This window comes from Callorhinchus milii, unplaced genomic scaffold, assembly GCF_018977255.1.
Source record: "Callorhinchus milii isolate IMCB2004 unplaced genomic scaffold, IMCB_Cmil_1.0 Scaffold1085, whole genome shotgun sequence".
Lineage (NCBI taxonomy): Eukaryota > Metazoa > Chordata > Chondrichthyes > Chimaeriformes > Callorhinchidae > Callorhinchus > Callorhinchus milii.
In genome coordinates this window covers 6618-22722 of record NW_024705826.1, presented here as the reverse complement: position 1 = coordinate 22722, position 16105 = coordinate 6618, and the positions used below count along the sequence as shown (strand labels likewise).

General features: G+C 43.4%; 5 non-coding genes across 5 annotated transcripts; 2 read left to right on the top strand and 3 right to left on the bottom strand.

Annotated features, from left to right (window-relative positions):
• Window positions 1-1199: 1199 nt before the first annotated feature.
• On the bottom strand, window positions 1200-1281 carry trnal-aag. Its single transcript has one exon. It is a non-coding gene; the product is annotated as a tRNA-Leu (tRNA).
• Window positions 1282-6624: 5343 nt separating this feature from the next.
• Window positions 6625-6696, top strand: trnad-guc. The gene has a single exon. It is a non-coding gene; the product is annotated as a tRNA-Asp (tRNA).
• A 391-nt stretch (window positions 6697-7087) lies between these two features.
• trnai-aau lies at window positions 7088-7161 on the bottom strand. Its single transcript has one exon. It is a non-coding gene; the product is annotated as a tRNA-Ile (tRNA).
• A 3927-nt stretch (window positions 7162-11088) lies between these two features.
• Window positions 11089-11161, top strand: trnat-cgu. The gene has a single exon. It is a non-coding gene; the product is annotated as a tRNA-Thr (tRNA).
• A 1381-nt stretch (window positions 11162-12542) lies between these two features.
• trnar-ucg lies at window positions 12543-12629 on the bottom strand. The gene is given in 2 exon segments: window positions 12543-12578; window positions 12593-12629. It is a non-coding gene; the product is annotated as a tRNA-Arg (tRNA).
• Window positions 12630-16105: the final 3476 nt, after the last annotated feature.

The following is a 16105-nucleotide window of genomic DNA, read 5'->3' as shown; positions in this document are numbered from 1 at the left end:
TTTCAGAAATTAAACTGCTTGGTCGGATCAAATGCTATTGGTTTGAAATGTTGCAACGCACCAGTCACTTGCTTCTCGGCTGTAAGACCTTGAGCTCTTCTTATCTACTATTTCAGCGATTATAAACCATGACCCTACGTGCATTCGGAAGATTCAATTTTGGTTCAGGTGTTATATCGCATCGCTGAATTTCAGGAGTTTTGTGAAAGATCTGAAAATTGGGTGCAAAATATTTGAGTTTTATTCATTTCTCAACAACAATGAGTAACAAGGATGAGCCTGAATAAGATTTTCCGCAGCCACATCGCAGTGCATTGTTTCCATAATCACGTTTTTATAATTTAAGGCCAATACCGCTGGTACTCTCAATCGCAAGTGGAAAACCTTGATATTCCCCGAAAAGAAAGAAATGTTGCAAAGGAATCAAAGAGATGGAAACCATCAGGAATGTAGATAAGGTTCCCCTTTTTAGTGGGACCACATTTACATCATCTCATGTCTTATCTCTGCAGGGCCCAATCTGCAGTATTGATTTTGCCGATGATTTAGCTCATGTTCGATGTTCTCGGTGTTTTTTGTGGATTTATCCAAACAAGAAGTCCGAATATTTGTGCCTTGACACAAACGCACACACACACACAACGCGCACACCGTGACACGCAGATATACACACAATCTGAGACACACACACACATATACAAACATAGATACAAACAGACATTGAGACACACATTCACGGAAACTCACAAACGTTTGCCTTTCAGACAACAAATCCTGGATGAATTCCCAACTGTCCTTTAACCCCATATTCGTGCTTTGAAGAATTGATTTCTCTCCCATCTCCGAAATATTGGTCCTGTACATCTCTACTTTTCCACTGGAGCTGACCAGAATTTTAGGAGGAGAGGCTAGATAAGCTAGGATTATTCTACTTGGAGTAGAGGCTGTTAATAAGAGACTGATCGGAAGTTTTCCAATTGATCAGTTTATTCGATAGGGTGCAAAAGGAGCAAATATTTCTAATGACGGGTGATTCGGTATCACGAGGACAACGAGTTAAAATAGTTGCTGTATAAACAGAGGTTCAAATGGAGGACACTGGCAATCGCTGCAAAACAACGTAATTGTTCAAGTTTGTTATTTCCCACACAATCCTGTAGTTTGAAAGAATGGTGAGAAAATACAAAGGAAAATCAAATTGGCAACGGTGGGATTCGAACCCACGCCTCCGAGGAGACTGGAACCTTAATCCAGCGCCTTAGACCGCTCGGCCACGCTACCGCAGGCTCACAATCTGTCTCCTTTCTTTCTCTCCGGCAATTGAGCAAACTCACTACTTTGACGATATCCCTTCAGTGTTACCAGCAATGTTCACCTTCAATTACAAGACACCAGCCTGTGGAAATCCTCCTGGGTGTCTCCACCTCGATCCCTCTCAATCTATCTTCAATCTCCACTGTAAAACCTAATGGTCCTCTTCTCCTGTCCTCACCTCCAGTTCTATCCTATACCGTGACGTCTATCCCTCCCACTCTATTATCCTGTGTAAAATGCTGCTGAAAATTAGAAAGATTGGCCTCAGATTTACTGTGATTGGCAAACTCTAAACTGACCATCTTTGCAACAGGAGAAAATATTAATTGCAATCAATACACTCTCTCACTTTATTGGATTCTGTTCGCTGATATTTCGACAACTTAAGATCAAACGTGAACCAACTATCACACGTTTTTATGTCACATCTTTTGCTTCTAAACTACAGCTGCAATAGAATTCAATTCAGCCGCTGGAATTAAGTCTTATCTTTTCTGTAGCCTAAAATCTTCACTTTCTTTCCGAAATGTCACTTATTTTCATAGTAACAATCTTTTATCTGCTTCAGTCGCTACAATTGAAACAGTGAATGTGTATCAATACCGAAGAATCATTTTTTTAAAATAAAAGTGAAATAGATGTTTCAGCCAGGTTTCGAACCTGCGACCTCTCACGTTTGAGGCAAACGTGATATCCGCTAAAATACGGAAACTTCAGGGACTTAATGACTTTCGAGAAACGGCTAAAAATCAGATGCTGCTCCACCTTTCGGATCTTTTCAAAGCTCCTGATATTGCTGGATTGGGATATAATAAGTGACAATTGGAAACTCCCGAATGCAGGTTGAAGAAACGAAGTAAAAAGCCCTGGAAATACAAATATGCGAACAGCCAAACGGTAGAAACACAAGGCCACGTAGCCAGGAAACAAGTGACTGATGCGCTGCAACATTTTCAAAATGAAGACCAATTAACCTAACAAAAAGTTTAGTTTCTGACCATTTATTTGAAAAGCGTTGCTGCAAGCCAGTGAGTAAATGCATTTCCCCGAAACAGTTTTCTTGGAATATCGCCTTAATAAAGCTTGAAATTATTGATGAGTTTTCTAAACTTGGTGCTCACTGAGTCTACAGTGGTGGACAGATTGTCTGAGTATGGACTCGGGTCTCCGTCGTGGCAGGAGAAGTTTGATCATAAGTAGTGAGAAATGTTGGTAGAGTTCGGTTTGCCAATGGTCTAAGGCGCTGGATTTAGTTACTTTGGGGAAGTGGGTTGGAAAACCAACCTACCAAGCACTTATGACGTTGCTCATCTTGTACAACGTCCATAGCAGATGTGTTATATGAACAGCAACAGCATGTGTGCATATTGGTATCAAGATCCAACCATTACAGGTTAGTGGATAGAGCACTCGCTTTGCAAGTGAGAGACCTGAGTTCAATTCCAGGCAGAGGGCGAAACCTTGGGCAAGTTTCCTTACTCCACACAGAGCCTAATAATAATCCCTCCAAAACTAAAAACAATAATAAATTGGTCATTTTCAATCTACGACTGTTTGTGGACATTGCTGTGCGCAATTGGCTGCCGCGTTCGCCCACAAATATACAGTCAATTCACTTTACAGTGTGTTCTGTGAAGCGCTTTGGGACGTCCTCCCGACGTGAAAAGCGCTATCACAAATGCAAGGATTATTATTATTATTATTAATCAGCAGCCAGCGTTTGTGTCGGTGAAGCAATCCCCGGAGAACGTGATAGAGTCGATGGCCGATTGATCACTCTCAGTCCAGACTAACTTAGCTGCACACTTCCAACTTCACACTTCTGAGCTCGCTGGTTCACTGAGGTGACCCCCAACCGTTTTCCTCCTTTAGTTTTGACTCAACCCCCTGTTTGAGGCTGGGATTGTTGATTTGCTATTGTGTCAGATGCACTTTTCCTTCACAAAAAAAAATGCATCGGCCGGGAATCGAACCCGGGTCTCCCACGTGGGAGGTGAGAATTCTGCATTGAACCACCAATGCGTGTGTAAGAAAACATATTTTGCTCAGGATGTAAGTGTCATACAGTATGTGATATAAACAGCGAGCTATTTTGAATGAATATTGCAGAGTCAACCAACTTACAGGGCCAACTTGCCTCCCTCATCCTCTCTCCACGTTAATTCTCTCCCTGTTCATTGCACAAGGAAGGCCTTGATGAGCGACTTGAAGATGGATAGGAAGCGGATAAGGTTGAGGGATTGTGGCAGAGAGTTCCAGAATTTCCCGTCTTACCTTCGGTGGCCGAGCTTTCAACTTTTCTGGCCCGACAATCTGGAACTCCATCCCACAGTCACTTCACCTCGCTTCCAAGTCCAAACGATGGCCAGTCACTACATGACTGCTTGATGCACTTGGTTGTGTGGAGAATGGCTGTATATTCACCAAAACTCTGCAGTCACTACACTATACAGAAATGTGCAGAGCTTTGAAACGCGACAGGTTCTATATCAATTATATGGTTTGTTGTATTATTCCCGTTTCTCAGCCCAGTAATATCAATGGGTCTTACAGTCGTGAACAACGTAATAAGAGGAGAAGATTGTGGCTTTTGCACACGGCTTCCTTATGGTTTCCTGGGATCACAGTCACTATCAGCTGATTTCACAAGAAGAGACTAAAGGAGAGGAATTGACAGACAAGTCACTGGGAGCCGCTGCACACTCACACTGAAACTAAAGCCAATTACAATCAGAAAATGGATATGGTGAAAATTGCTTCAAGACTCCAGGCTGAGATCTGTATTGAGAAGGTAATTTGTCCGATTTGTCTGGATTCCTTCACTGTTGCTGTCAACTTTCAGTGCGGCCACAACTTCTGTCGCCCCTGTATTGCGCGGTGCTGGGAAAATCAGGAAACAAACCCCTGTGCTGTTTGTCAGCAGATTTTTCCAGAAAAAAAACTTTGGGTTAATCGGACACTGGCAAGTCTAGCAGAGAAAGCACGAGAAATCAGCCTGGAGCCTGGTCACGACAGACATTGGCGTTAAATGTCACTGTGGAAAACACCGGGAAGAACTGTGTGTGTGTTTGTTTGTGTTGGTGATTATTTATGTGTGTTTCTTTGTGTCCGTCTGTATGTGTCTGTGTGTGTGTTTTAATGTGCGTGTGTGTCTGCGTGCGTGTTTGTATCTGTATGTTTGGGCGTGTCCCTAGATCCAGGTTCGTGTCTGTGTGCGTGTGAGTCTATGTGTGTCTTTCTATGTTTGTCTGCGTATGGTTGTGAGACTGCGTTACTGTGTCTGTTTGTGTCTGTGTCTATGTATATCTGTGTGTGTGTGGTGTGTGCGGATGTGTCTATGTTTGTGTGTGTCTGTGTGTGTTTGTGTTTGCATCTGTGTTTGTATCTGTGTTAGTAGGTGTATGTATGTGTGTGTTTTATGTGTGTGTGCGTCTCCCACCGGTCTTCCCGTCTTCTTTCCCGCCGGGACCCCAACTGTTGTCGCCTGGGATCCCTCCACCAGGCCCATCGTGGTAACCGGCGTTGCTCGTCAGAGATCAGCCAACAGCACCGTTCAGTCGCTCCGTCCCTCCGCAGCTATAGCCTCCGAAAGGCAAAAGCCCATCTTCCAAGCTCAGCCATGCCCTCCCAACACAAACGTTTCCTCAAACACGACGGTCATTTCTCCCCCACGAACCCAAATACTTCCCATACCACTCTCTACTCCGTGCTCTCCCACCACCACCCACAAAACCATCCGCATTGCTCCACAAAATGTTCACTTCCTCCATGATAAAGCCTCACTAACCGCGACCCCATCCTGGATGAGAACCTGGATATCGGTCGGCTTAGGGAAACCTCTCTTTCACCCAATGTCTCCGTCCGCATTAGTGTAACGTTACCCTCCTGGCTACATCTTCCATTACAAACCCCGCCCTAAGCAACTACGCGATGGGTTGACCCTCATTCCTCGAGCTTCCCTCCGTCTAATCCATTATTCCAATGACTGCTTCTCTTCAATTGAGCACCTCACCCTCTACCATCCCTCCTTTCTCTCACTCAAAGTTCTCCATGGCTTACCGCCCCCACCTCAAATCCGTCTCCTTCCTCTCCGATATCTCCGATATTTCTTCTCCCATCCTTCTGCTCTGACCGCCTGCTCATAATGGGCAACTTCAAACTACACCAAGAAAATCCCGTTGCACCACATCCTCAGATTTCACAGAACTCCGTTCCTCCCTAAACTACATCCTCCACATCAACTCGCCGACCCACAAGCGAGGCCATTCCCTAGACCCCGTCATCACACATGGCCTCGACATTTCCATCACGGACAAGGCCATCTCCGACCACTTCCTCATCTCCTTCAGCTTTCGCATCCCTCCCCCTTCCATCAAGGAATCATCCCTACATTTCTGCCCAGGGAGGAAGCTTTCACCCGAGACCATCAAAAAGGCCGCCTCATGCTCAGACCTGGTTTTGCTCAAGGCCACCGAACACCGCGACCCTGAAGCAGCCATGAAGCTGCTCAATGATTCACTCTCACAGACAACGCTCGTGAAGGTCACAAGCGATATCCTCTCTATCTATGACCATGGCTCCCTCTGCCTCCTCGCCCTCATGGACCACTCTGCCGCGTTCGAAACAGTGGATAACCGCATCCTCCACCACCGCCTGTCCGCCATTATCCACCTCAGTGGGACCGCAAACGCTTTGTTCGATTCATAGCGCCAGGACTATATTTCTGCAAATGGCTTTTCTTCGCGCTTCCACACGGTCAACTGTGCGGTACGCGAAGCATCCATCCGTTGGGGATAGTTCTCCTCATCTATCTGCTGCCTCTCGGTGATGTTATCCGCAGACACGGGGTTAACTTCCTCATGTATGAAACTCAACTCTACGTTTCTACCTCCAGCTGCGAACCCCAGTCCCCTGATGTTCTGTCAGCTTGTCTGTCGGACATCGAAAGCTTGACGAGCGCAAATTTCTTGCAGTTGACGTCAACAAGATGGAAGCCATACGTTATGGCTCCCGCCGACATTTGCGCATCCTTGATCATCTCTCGGCTGGACTACGCTAACGCCCTCCTCGCCGGTCTCCCCTCCTCCACTATCCACAAACTCCAGCTTATTCAGAATTCTGCTGCCCCGTATTCCCGCCTGCACAAAACATTGTACCTGTCACACTACACCGGCTTCCTGTCACAGAGCGGATCGACTTCAAGATCGTCACTGCAATGTTTATTTCGCTCCATTACTTGCCACACTCTATCTCCATAACCTTTCATCACATGTGTACAGGGTGGAATTAAAGTAAATGCCTCCATGTGAATCCTCGTTAGTATAGTGGTTAGTATCCCCGCCTGTCACGCGGGAGACCGGGGTTCAATTCCCCGACGGGGAGGTTATTTTAGTGTTTGTGACCAAATTAATCTTCGGTAGGGAAGATTAGTATGAGTGTCAGAAGATTAGTAAATAAGAACACGGTTCGAAGTCGATTGACGAATCGCTTTTCTGGGGTAATAATCCCTTCAATGATAACAATAATAAAAGCAATAATAGTAATGAATTGGTTTCGTTGATCCACAACTGTTTGTGGGCTGCTACTGCTACTACCTGCTGCTTTTCGGCCACAAAGCATCCAGTAAATTCACTTTACTCTATATTCTGTGAAGCGCCTTGAGACCTCTTGAAGACGTGATAGGGTGCTGTAACAAATGCCAGATTAAATATTATTATTATTGATGGCAGCAGCACTGCAGCTAATGTAACATAATGGGCTTCAATTAAAATTATGGCCCGTACGGGGATTGAACCCGCGACCTTGGCGTTATTAGCACCACGCTCTAACCAACTGAGCTAACCGGCCTGACTTGCTGAGTGAGTCACAGGAAGCTCTGATTACTGATATAAGATATGCAAACTTGGAACTGACATATTGTGGTGCTTTTTCTGCACAACAGACAGAAAGGTTGTTACATTAATTAATCAATCTGCTGCTTGCAACACAACTTTGAGGCAGAGGCATAAACTCCCGGATACCCACTTGCTCAGGAGAAACTATATACTCAGCAGTTCAGTTGAAGTGTGGTAGCATATCAAATTTCAACTAAATTAATTTGTTCTGAAACCAGTTCCGGATATTATATGAGCTTATTGCCCTGATTTGTGTCGTTAATAAAGGAAACGATTATCGGCAGCTTTGATTTGAATAAAACGGATCATTTGCCCACAAAATATACAGTCAACGTATGTTAAACTATATTGTGTGAAGAGCTTTGAGACCCCTCGAAGACACTATATGGGGCTATACCCAATGCAATTATTATTATTATTACTGTTGGTGCTGTGAAGCGCAGCCACGATTGCAGGACATATCTGCATGTTTTTTGTATACAAGCAAATGTCGATTCTAGTCGGAAAACAAAATGAAATGCTTCCCTGACCGGGAATCGAACCCGGGCCGCGGCGGTGAGAGCGCCGAATCCTCACCGATAGGTAAGTTTCGTTGCTTCACATCATCAACAACAACAACAACAATAAAGTTACATTTATAGAGCGCCTTTCACGTCGGGAGTACGTCCCAAAGCTCATTTTCTCATAAGAAAATGAGAAACAATGGGGATCATTGAAACAGTTTTTTTTAATCATTCACAGTGACGAGAAGAAGAGAAATATGAAATTATTAGGAACAGGAAAGAAAAAGGAGGGTTCTTCTTGTTCCCTGGCCAAGATCGTCCAAACAAAATTAATCAATCAATTCATGGATGTTGGAGCCAATATTTTTCTGAAGATACACTTCCTCAGAATACTTCACAATGACGATAATAATAATCATTGCATTTGATGTAGTCGCTCATTGGGTTTCGAGACGTTTCGCAGTATATAGCGGATTATCATCATCATTTAGTTCAGATTTGTAATAAATTGAAATGCCTGTTTTATGTTATGGGGAAAATACGGAAACCAGCTGCACACAATTGTATCCCACAAACAGTGATGATTACTTTTATTTGGAAGAAAATATTGCGCCTGGAAAAGTTTCCGCCAATGACCAAACAAACAACCAGGTTCGTACTTACGTAAAAAGGTGTGTCCAGAACGAAACTTGCCCAACGTCTCGTTCTGCTGGGATCGAATCCAGTTCTCTCGCTAGCGAGGCGAGAAAGTGCTGCAGAGCTCCACGGTACTAACAACAACATTAGTATAGCTTCTTTTTGGGTTAGGAGGACGGTCAGTTGCTACCGAGCTGGCAGTTGGGTTTACATTAAATCACTTGACCAAATTTGCACAACACACATGGCGGGTGGGTGGGGGGTAGAGGGGTTGTTGTGGGTGTCGGGTGCGGGAGCGGTGTGGGCGGTGGGGTTGTGGAGTGCGGTGAGAGAGAGGGAGAGAGCGAAACGAACAACACACTGTGTATTGTTTGCTTTGCAGCTGCATTAATTGTACACAATCCTGTGTTCACGGATGTGCGAGACAAATTTTCTTACTCACATCCATCTTCTTATAGGTACATTTTCTTCCCGCAGGATCACAAAAACAAGGACAATGGAAATGTTTTTCTTGTCAACGCAACGCCAGCACTGAGCAGTTTATTTGCAGTTGGTTTGAACTATTCTCCTACCATCGCGCTCTGTGGTGGACAAAACCCTTCGAGCGCTGAATCACATTACTCTGAGGCTGAGAGAACACATTAAGTCAACGCACATTAAGCAATGTCTTGAATATCTCGACTGGTTATTTTTATTGTTGTGGTATTAGACTCCATTTTACTGCAATAATACATATTGTTGTTAATCCTCGCGTCTGTTCCGGCGCCCTACCACATGATCCACGTATCTTTAAAGCGTTTTATCAAGATTTTACAGTCAAATACGTCTTCCGAAAGGAGCTGTACAAATGTAATATTGTTGTTGTATATGGAACAACGTTTATCAAAAATAAATACAATCTACAAGTACTTCTAAATAGACACGCAATAACCCAGAAAAACAACTAAATATAACAAAATCACTTTAGGAATTCCATAATGATTCCTATTTTATTCTATTAAGAATAACAATAATGCCAGTGATATTAATTTAATAACCACAATTATTATGATAATAAAAAAGTAACAAGATAATAAAATAATAATAGTATATTTATAAAAGTGATACAAATGATAAGAAATTAGTAATAATGACAGTAATAATAAGGATCACTTTAACTTCGCTGCTCCCGCCCCGCCATGGTTGGTTTGTCCCGCCGCCGCAGCCATATCTCTTCTGCCCCATAACTGATAATTTACTGTGATCTGAGCTTTCGACACACTGCCGATTCATATACATTATTATGTTATGAATCATTACTAAACAACTGTGCTCCCGGCCGTAGAATCCGCCACCAAAATCCCTAACGCACTTCTTCCCTCTCTCTCAGATTCGATCCTCACTATGTCCCGCACGACATTCCGCTCCCCGATCACCTCAGTCCTGGCCAGACTGCACTGGCTGCCTGTCCCAGAGAGGATGAAATTCAGGATCTTCACACTTGTATTCAAGTCCCTGCAATCCTCTGCACCCCCGAAATTCGCCGACCTCCTCTCTCCTCAAAACAGTACCTGTTGCCTTCGTTCCTCGGGGTCTGGCCTCCTCCTCGTCCCCCGTGTCCTCCGCTCCACCCTCGGCGGCCGCGCCTTCAGCCACTATGCTCCGAGGCTATGCTCTGGAACTGCCTCCCTCATTCCCTTCGCCTCGTCCCCTCTCTTCCCATTTTCAGGTCTCTGCTTAAGACCTTTCTTTTCGACCACGCCTTTGGTCACTTACACACCCCTCCCCCTGACTCGGCCCCGCGGTGCACTGCTGTGAAGCGCTCTGAGATGCCGTCCTGCGTGGAGGGCGCTGTATAAATCTAAGTAGTTGTTGTTTTTGCTGTTGTCCCCCACACTCTCTCTCGCTGCCTCCCTTACTGGATGTCTATCTCCCTCCTTCGCTCACGCTCTCTCTCCCTACATCGCTCATTCCATCCCTCCATTCCTTCTTTCCCTCTCCCTCCATTAACATTAATATGACATTTTCTGTCACTGCACATAGTGACCCCCGGCTCCTTTCACATAGTGAACCCCGGCTCCTTTCAATTATGATCCCGGCTCCTACCACATAGTGACCCCCGGCTCCTGCCACATATAAACCCCAGTTCGTCTCTCTGAACATCGTGAACCATGGCTCCTGCCACAATGTGACCCATGCTTCTGCCACATAGTGACCCCGGCTCCTGCCACATAGTGACCCGAGCTCCTGTCATTGCATGCAGTGACCTGCGGCTGGTGGAGTGAAAGAGGGGGAGGAGAGCCATTGAAAGAGGGAATGAGCTTCAGAGAGAGAGAGAGAGAGAGAGAGAGGAGAGAGAGAGAGAAGAGAGGAGAGAGAGAGAGAGAGAGAGAAGAGAGCGTGTACATGCGAGTGTAAGTGGTGTGAGAGAGAGAGAGAGTGAGAGAGAGATTAATTTGACAGAACGAGGGGAGAGAGAATGATCCGACAATCAGACGAGAAGGAGAGACAGTGATTTTGACAGAGTATGTGTGTGTGTTTGTGAGAGCGAGTGCGAAAGAGAAAGATTGGGAGAGAGGCAGTGGGGTGTCCGCAAGGATCGGTCTGCATCCAAAACTCACAAGGCGTGATGTGGAATGGTGTAATCGGAGGATAAGCGTCGAGTGGTCAACTCCTTCTTATTGAGGTGACGGCAGAAACCAAACTGCTGGACAAAGATGACAGTCATCTGGATGTTGAACGATATGAAACGATGTGACAACGGCGCCGTGGCTTAGGGGCTAAAGCGCCTGTCTCGTAAACAGGAGATCCTGGGTTCAAATCCCAGCGGTGCCTTGCTGAATACCAACATCAGAAATGTTGTTTGTTGCTGCCATGATTGTCACAGCATGATGCACGTTGCAATTATAGTCGTTACAGGTAAAATTATAGGTTTAGTGTATCAGGAAGATAATGCACCCATTGCTGTCAATTCATGAAAAATCTTTTATTTAATATGTCAGGTGAGGGAGGGAGGGGGAAATTCAGGGTGAGGGAGGGAAGGGAGCGAGAGGGAAAGACTCGAGGGGAGCTGAAGGCACGGTCAAAGAAAGGTTTGAGACCGGCTTGAAGGAGAAAGGAGCAAGGCGAAGCACTGGGATGGAGTTCCAGAGTCTGTGGCTGAGGCTGAGGGACACGATGTACGTGGCACGTGGCAGACCGAGCCAGAACGAGGTTACGGCAGGTAGGTAGATAGTATTGGAGTAGAAGCAAGCCGTGATGCTTGTAGGTGAGGATGAGATTTTGATCCATGGAGCAGTGAGGTGGAGTGATGTGTCTCGTGTCTGGTGCGGACAGTACACGAGCTGCAGAGTTCTGAATACTGCAGCTTGTTGGTCAAATTTATAATGATATAGGAGACAGGACAATTGTCATTATTGTTCTGACGATGAATCTATCAGCCTCTGTACTAAAGTTGGCCGGTTGTTAGTTTAATTACTATTTGTTATTCAGACTCCGGTTTGGATTATTGTGGGTTTTAGAGACTCTTTAGCTCTGCGATCCGGTTTGACGCATTCACGCGACCTACAGTAATGCTAAAATGTTGTTCTTTTTACCTATTTGCGGAACTTTCCTATTTCTATATCCACAAGGGCATGAGGCTGTTTTGTATCTAAGAAGCAACCGACCACCAGTGAGCCTCTGGTGAGTAAAGATTTGGAACGATCTGTCAGAGGATATCATCTGGTGAAGGAAGAAAATAGTCAAGTGGATTTCAGTTCAGTTTTACATTCATTGACAGGACTGTTAATCTCCTACATTAGTATCTCTGAGCAATGTTCAGGTGCCGGAGGAGCTGTAGCTCTGTGGTGGACGCTTTGACTACAAAACAAGAGGTCTCTGATACAGATCCAAGCTATCGCCTTCAGTTGGAACAATTTCGCAAAGAAAAATTATTGTGACGGCGGTTATATTTTCACTTGTCAAACTTGTGACTCGAGAATACATTTTCCTCCAATATTTCAAAAGAGAAAAAAAAATCTGCTTTTCAGAAACGAAATTTGTGGCCAAAAATTGGAGCGAAACACCGACTATGACGTTATTAACACTAAATAACACTGCTGTTATAAGCAACATATTGTAGTTAAAATGTTCGTGCAGCATGACGTTTGTCAAAGAGAACACAAATTACTTATTTGCAATATGCAAATGTCATAAGAAAAACAGTTGTGCCAAAAGACCACGGCAGGACTCGAACCTGCAATCTTCTGATTGCCTTCAAGTTCACCGAAGTCAGACGCCTTATCGATTAGGCCACGTGGTCCACGTTACGAACAGATACGTCAGTACTAACTGAAATACTGCTTCCAGTTATTGGGTTGAATTTTATTTTGCCATCTCTTTGTGTACTACGTTGAAGAATAAAGGAAATATATAAGGAAACATGAGGATTTTCAATTACAATTGCAGCATCTTCGCAACTATTTCCGTTTCACATATAAAATTGCAATTATATCTCTCCAGCCACGTAGATCTCTGCCAAACTAGGGAAGTATATGAAGCTATATTCACAGAAAATTAATGATAAGAGAGAATCATGAATTTTTCGTCCCGTGCCAGTCAGTGTTGCCCCAACGATGATCGCAAAATAAATGTAAGTGGTTGTTTGCAGCAAGTTATCGGAAAGGGTTAATCACTGCTGCTCCAGTGTCAACATTTAATTTTATGAATTGGAAGATTCCTCTTTATTTTTAACCAATCACGTGTTGTTGTGTTTTTATTTCCTGCTTTACAACCCAACCTGTTGTGCGAAATAATCTGCCGAACTCGTGGCTCAACGCTAGCGCGTCTGACTCCAGATCAGAGGCTGGTGTTCAATTCAAGTGGAGGTCAATGTCTTGATTCACGTTAACACGATAAACAATGCAATAGACTGTCTCATCTACAAAATTCAAAGTTTTACCAAAGAACAGCAACGTCATACCACAGCTGTGTTTTCTCAGTTTAAAACAAAAAGGGTGAAATTATATTGAAAACAATTGCACTGTTATATTTCTGTCTTGCTTTGAACAGCACAGCGAGTTCATCCCTACTCAACCTCAGCTGCCCTCCTTAACTGCCAGAATCGTGTCTTTATTCTATTTTAAGATGCTAATGAGTTATATAAGAAATAAACAATGAAGATAATTCAGAACACGACTTGTCAATAATTTGTGGAAAAGGTTTCCGATCAACGTGTCCCATCTGATGTTCTGATCTAAAATAACTTTTACCTACAATATTATGTAGGAAAACTTTCAGTGAGATAAGCTTTGCACTGGACGCGTCTCCACCATGCCTCTTCCACGGGTTACCACAATTCACATTTATTATCAATGTGGAAACATTCCTTCAAACAGTGGTACAATTATAATAACAGGGAGCAATATTCGTGGACGGCAGGATTCGAACATGCGCGGGAAGTTTCCCAATGGATCGCCTTCACCACTCGGCCACGACTGCTGACAAACTACCAAGGAAGTGATTTGGAGAAAACGTTGCCTGCTCCTGAATCTTTTATTAGTTTTTTCCACATGATAATTGTTATTTGATTCGATTCATTGCATTTCGTATCGTGGGAAGGTGTACTAACTCATTGTCGAGACAACTCCAAGTCCTTATTAAGATTATTATTAACTGAAAGGTCCTGTGACAGTGTAATTGTGGGGAATCTCTGAACCAATCTGCCCAAAACTAACAGGCGTGACTTGAATATACATTTGTATCCTGGCAGTTTTGGACCACAACATAAAAATAAGCTTGATTCACTTAAACGCCCAAGAGATGGTGCTTCATTTGTCAGGTTTGCGGTTTTAGCAGGTTATCATCCAACTGTTACTTTGTCACACTTTGCAGTCCTCAACCCTTTTCTTCTTGCCGAACTCGTCCAAATACTCCCTTGAATTAGGTAAGCGGGCTATGTCTCCTGATAAACCATGCCCACTCCATTCTAAACACAGGAATTCCCATGTTTGTGTAGAATGCTTACAATCTCCAACTTGCTATAAAGTTGATGATGGGTTTCTGACACCAGAAGGTTTGATTGTAGGTCATTTGCTAAAACATTTATCTTTCAAAAAATTTGATTCATAACTATTGGTATATCGTATGTTTGAAGGTGGGCGAGTGAAGAATTATGAATTATGATTGCCGAATGGCTGAGATGGTGAACTCAAACCTCTATTGTTTTATCACCGCAGGAGATTATTATGATCTTAGTAGAAATAATCTAATAATACCACTGGCAAACAGAACTGATAGTTTGGCATTGACTTTTTTATTACAGATATTGTATACAATCAATTCACTTTACAGCATATTCTGGAGACGTCTCGAATGCAGGATAAGGCGCTTTATCAATGCATTATTATTACTATTATTATTGATTGAATGCAAATAGAGACTTTCAAATTCAGGTTCATTGTGCACTCAAATTACATTAAAACATTTCAAAGATATGTCAAAAGGCAAAGCGATGGCGATTGCCGTGACTCGGATTCGAACCGAGGTTTCTGCGGCCACAACGCAGAGTACTGAACACTATACGATCACGGCTGTATACTTGGCTCCATATACAGTGAATTGCTGAAAGGTATTAGCGAAGATGTGCCATTATGTCTTGCTAATTAACATGTAATTCGCTGCTGCTCTGGATGTGTATTCACTTCTTCCTGTACCACAGATCGCTTTATGTTTTAAGAAGATGAATAATAGAGACAACTAACGTTTAGCGTAGAAAATACTAATATAACAATTAAGAGCAATTATCATTTCATAGATACTATGAACAGCAATGACTGTGCACACAGCAATTGTGCAGAAGTATCAATAAGAGTGGAGTAGATAATTGATTTTTGTTTTGAATCGATTCTTAACTGAATTTCTAACTTAAGGTTGGTGAACTTGTACACTTGCATCAATAATGTGGAGTTGGTGAGCTTCGGCCTCTCAACGACTCGAAGGCTGAGGATGTGGATTGTTTGAGTCGAGGATATCCGTGTGACTGATTCTGCCGATACGAGTCGTCAATAGCTACACATCTATCTGATAACTAGAAGAATCTTGAGATACTAATTGAATTCAAGTGAGGCCAAAATGCCCAGGTCAAAGTTGTCGTGCCAATCAAGCATCACAAAATGTCCGTCACACAAAAGAAATTCCAGCAAAGTGTCGGAAAAAAATGCAGAAAATTGTCATTCAATAAATCAAGACCGCAAAAAATTACAAAGTTGTTCATGATATAATCTCAAGTGCAAAGAAACATTGGAGAAGAAGAAAAAAAAACATTCCTGAAGTCGTTCGGGGTTTTATTTTCAGTGAGAGGAAAGAATTGCACAGTGATATATTTATTCCAGAAGAGGATCCTCCTTTGGTGGGCTTGTATCACCAACTTTTCCATTGACAGCCTAACGCGCTAACGAATTGCGTCAGAGAGAATGCTGTCCATACCATTCTTGCAAGAAAGATACAGGTTTTGGTTGAGTTAATTGCTGTCACGGGTAAGCCCTGGGTTGACAAGAAATGACAACATCTGTAAGTGAGATATTCAGAGGTAACATCTGGATGCAAATGAATGGAAACACTGACCACTGTGTGATATTTGATTGGTTGCTCATCAGGCATCACGTTCTCCCATAACAGACATATAAATGAATTACAAATGGCTTTAAAACTTGATTTGGATCAATTCAGCAGCTAACTTAGGAACAAAATGTATTGTTGAATAATCTGAAATGCAATTAGAAGTATAAGAGTGATGTG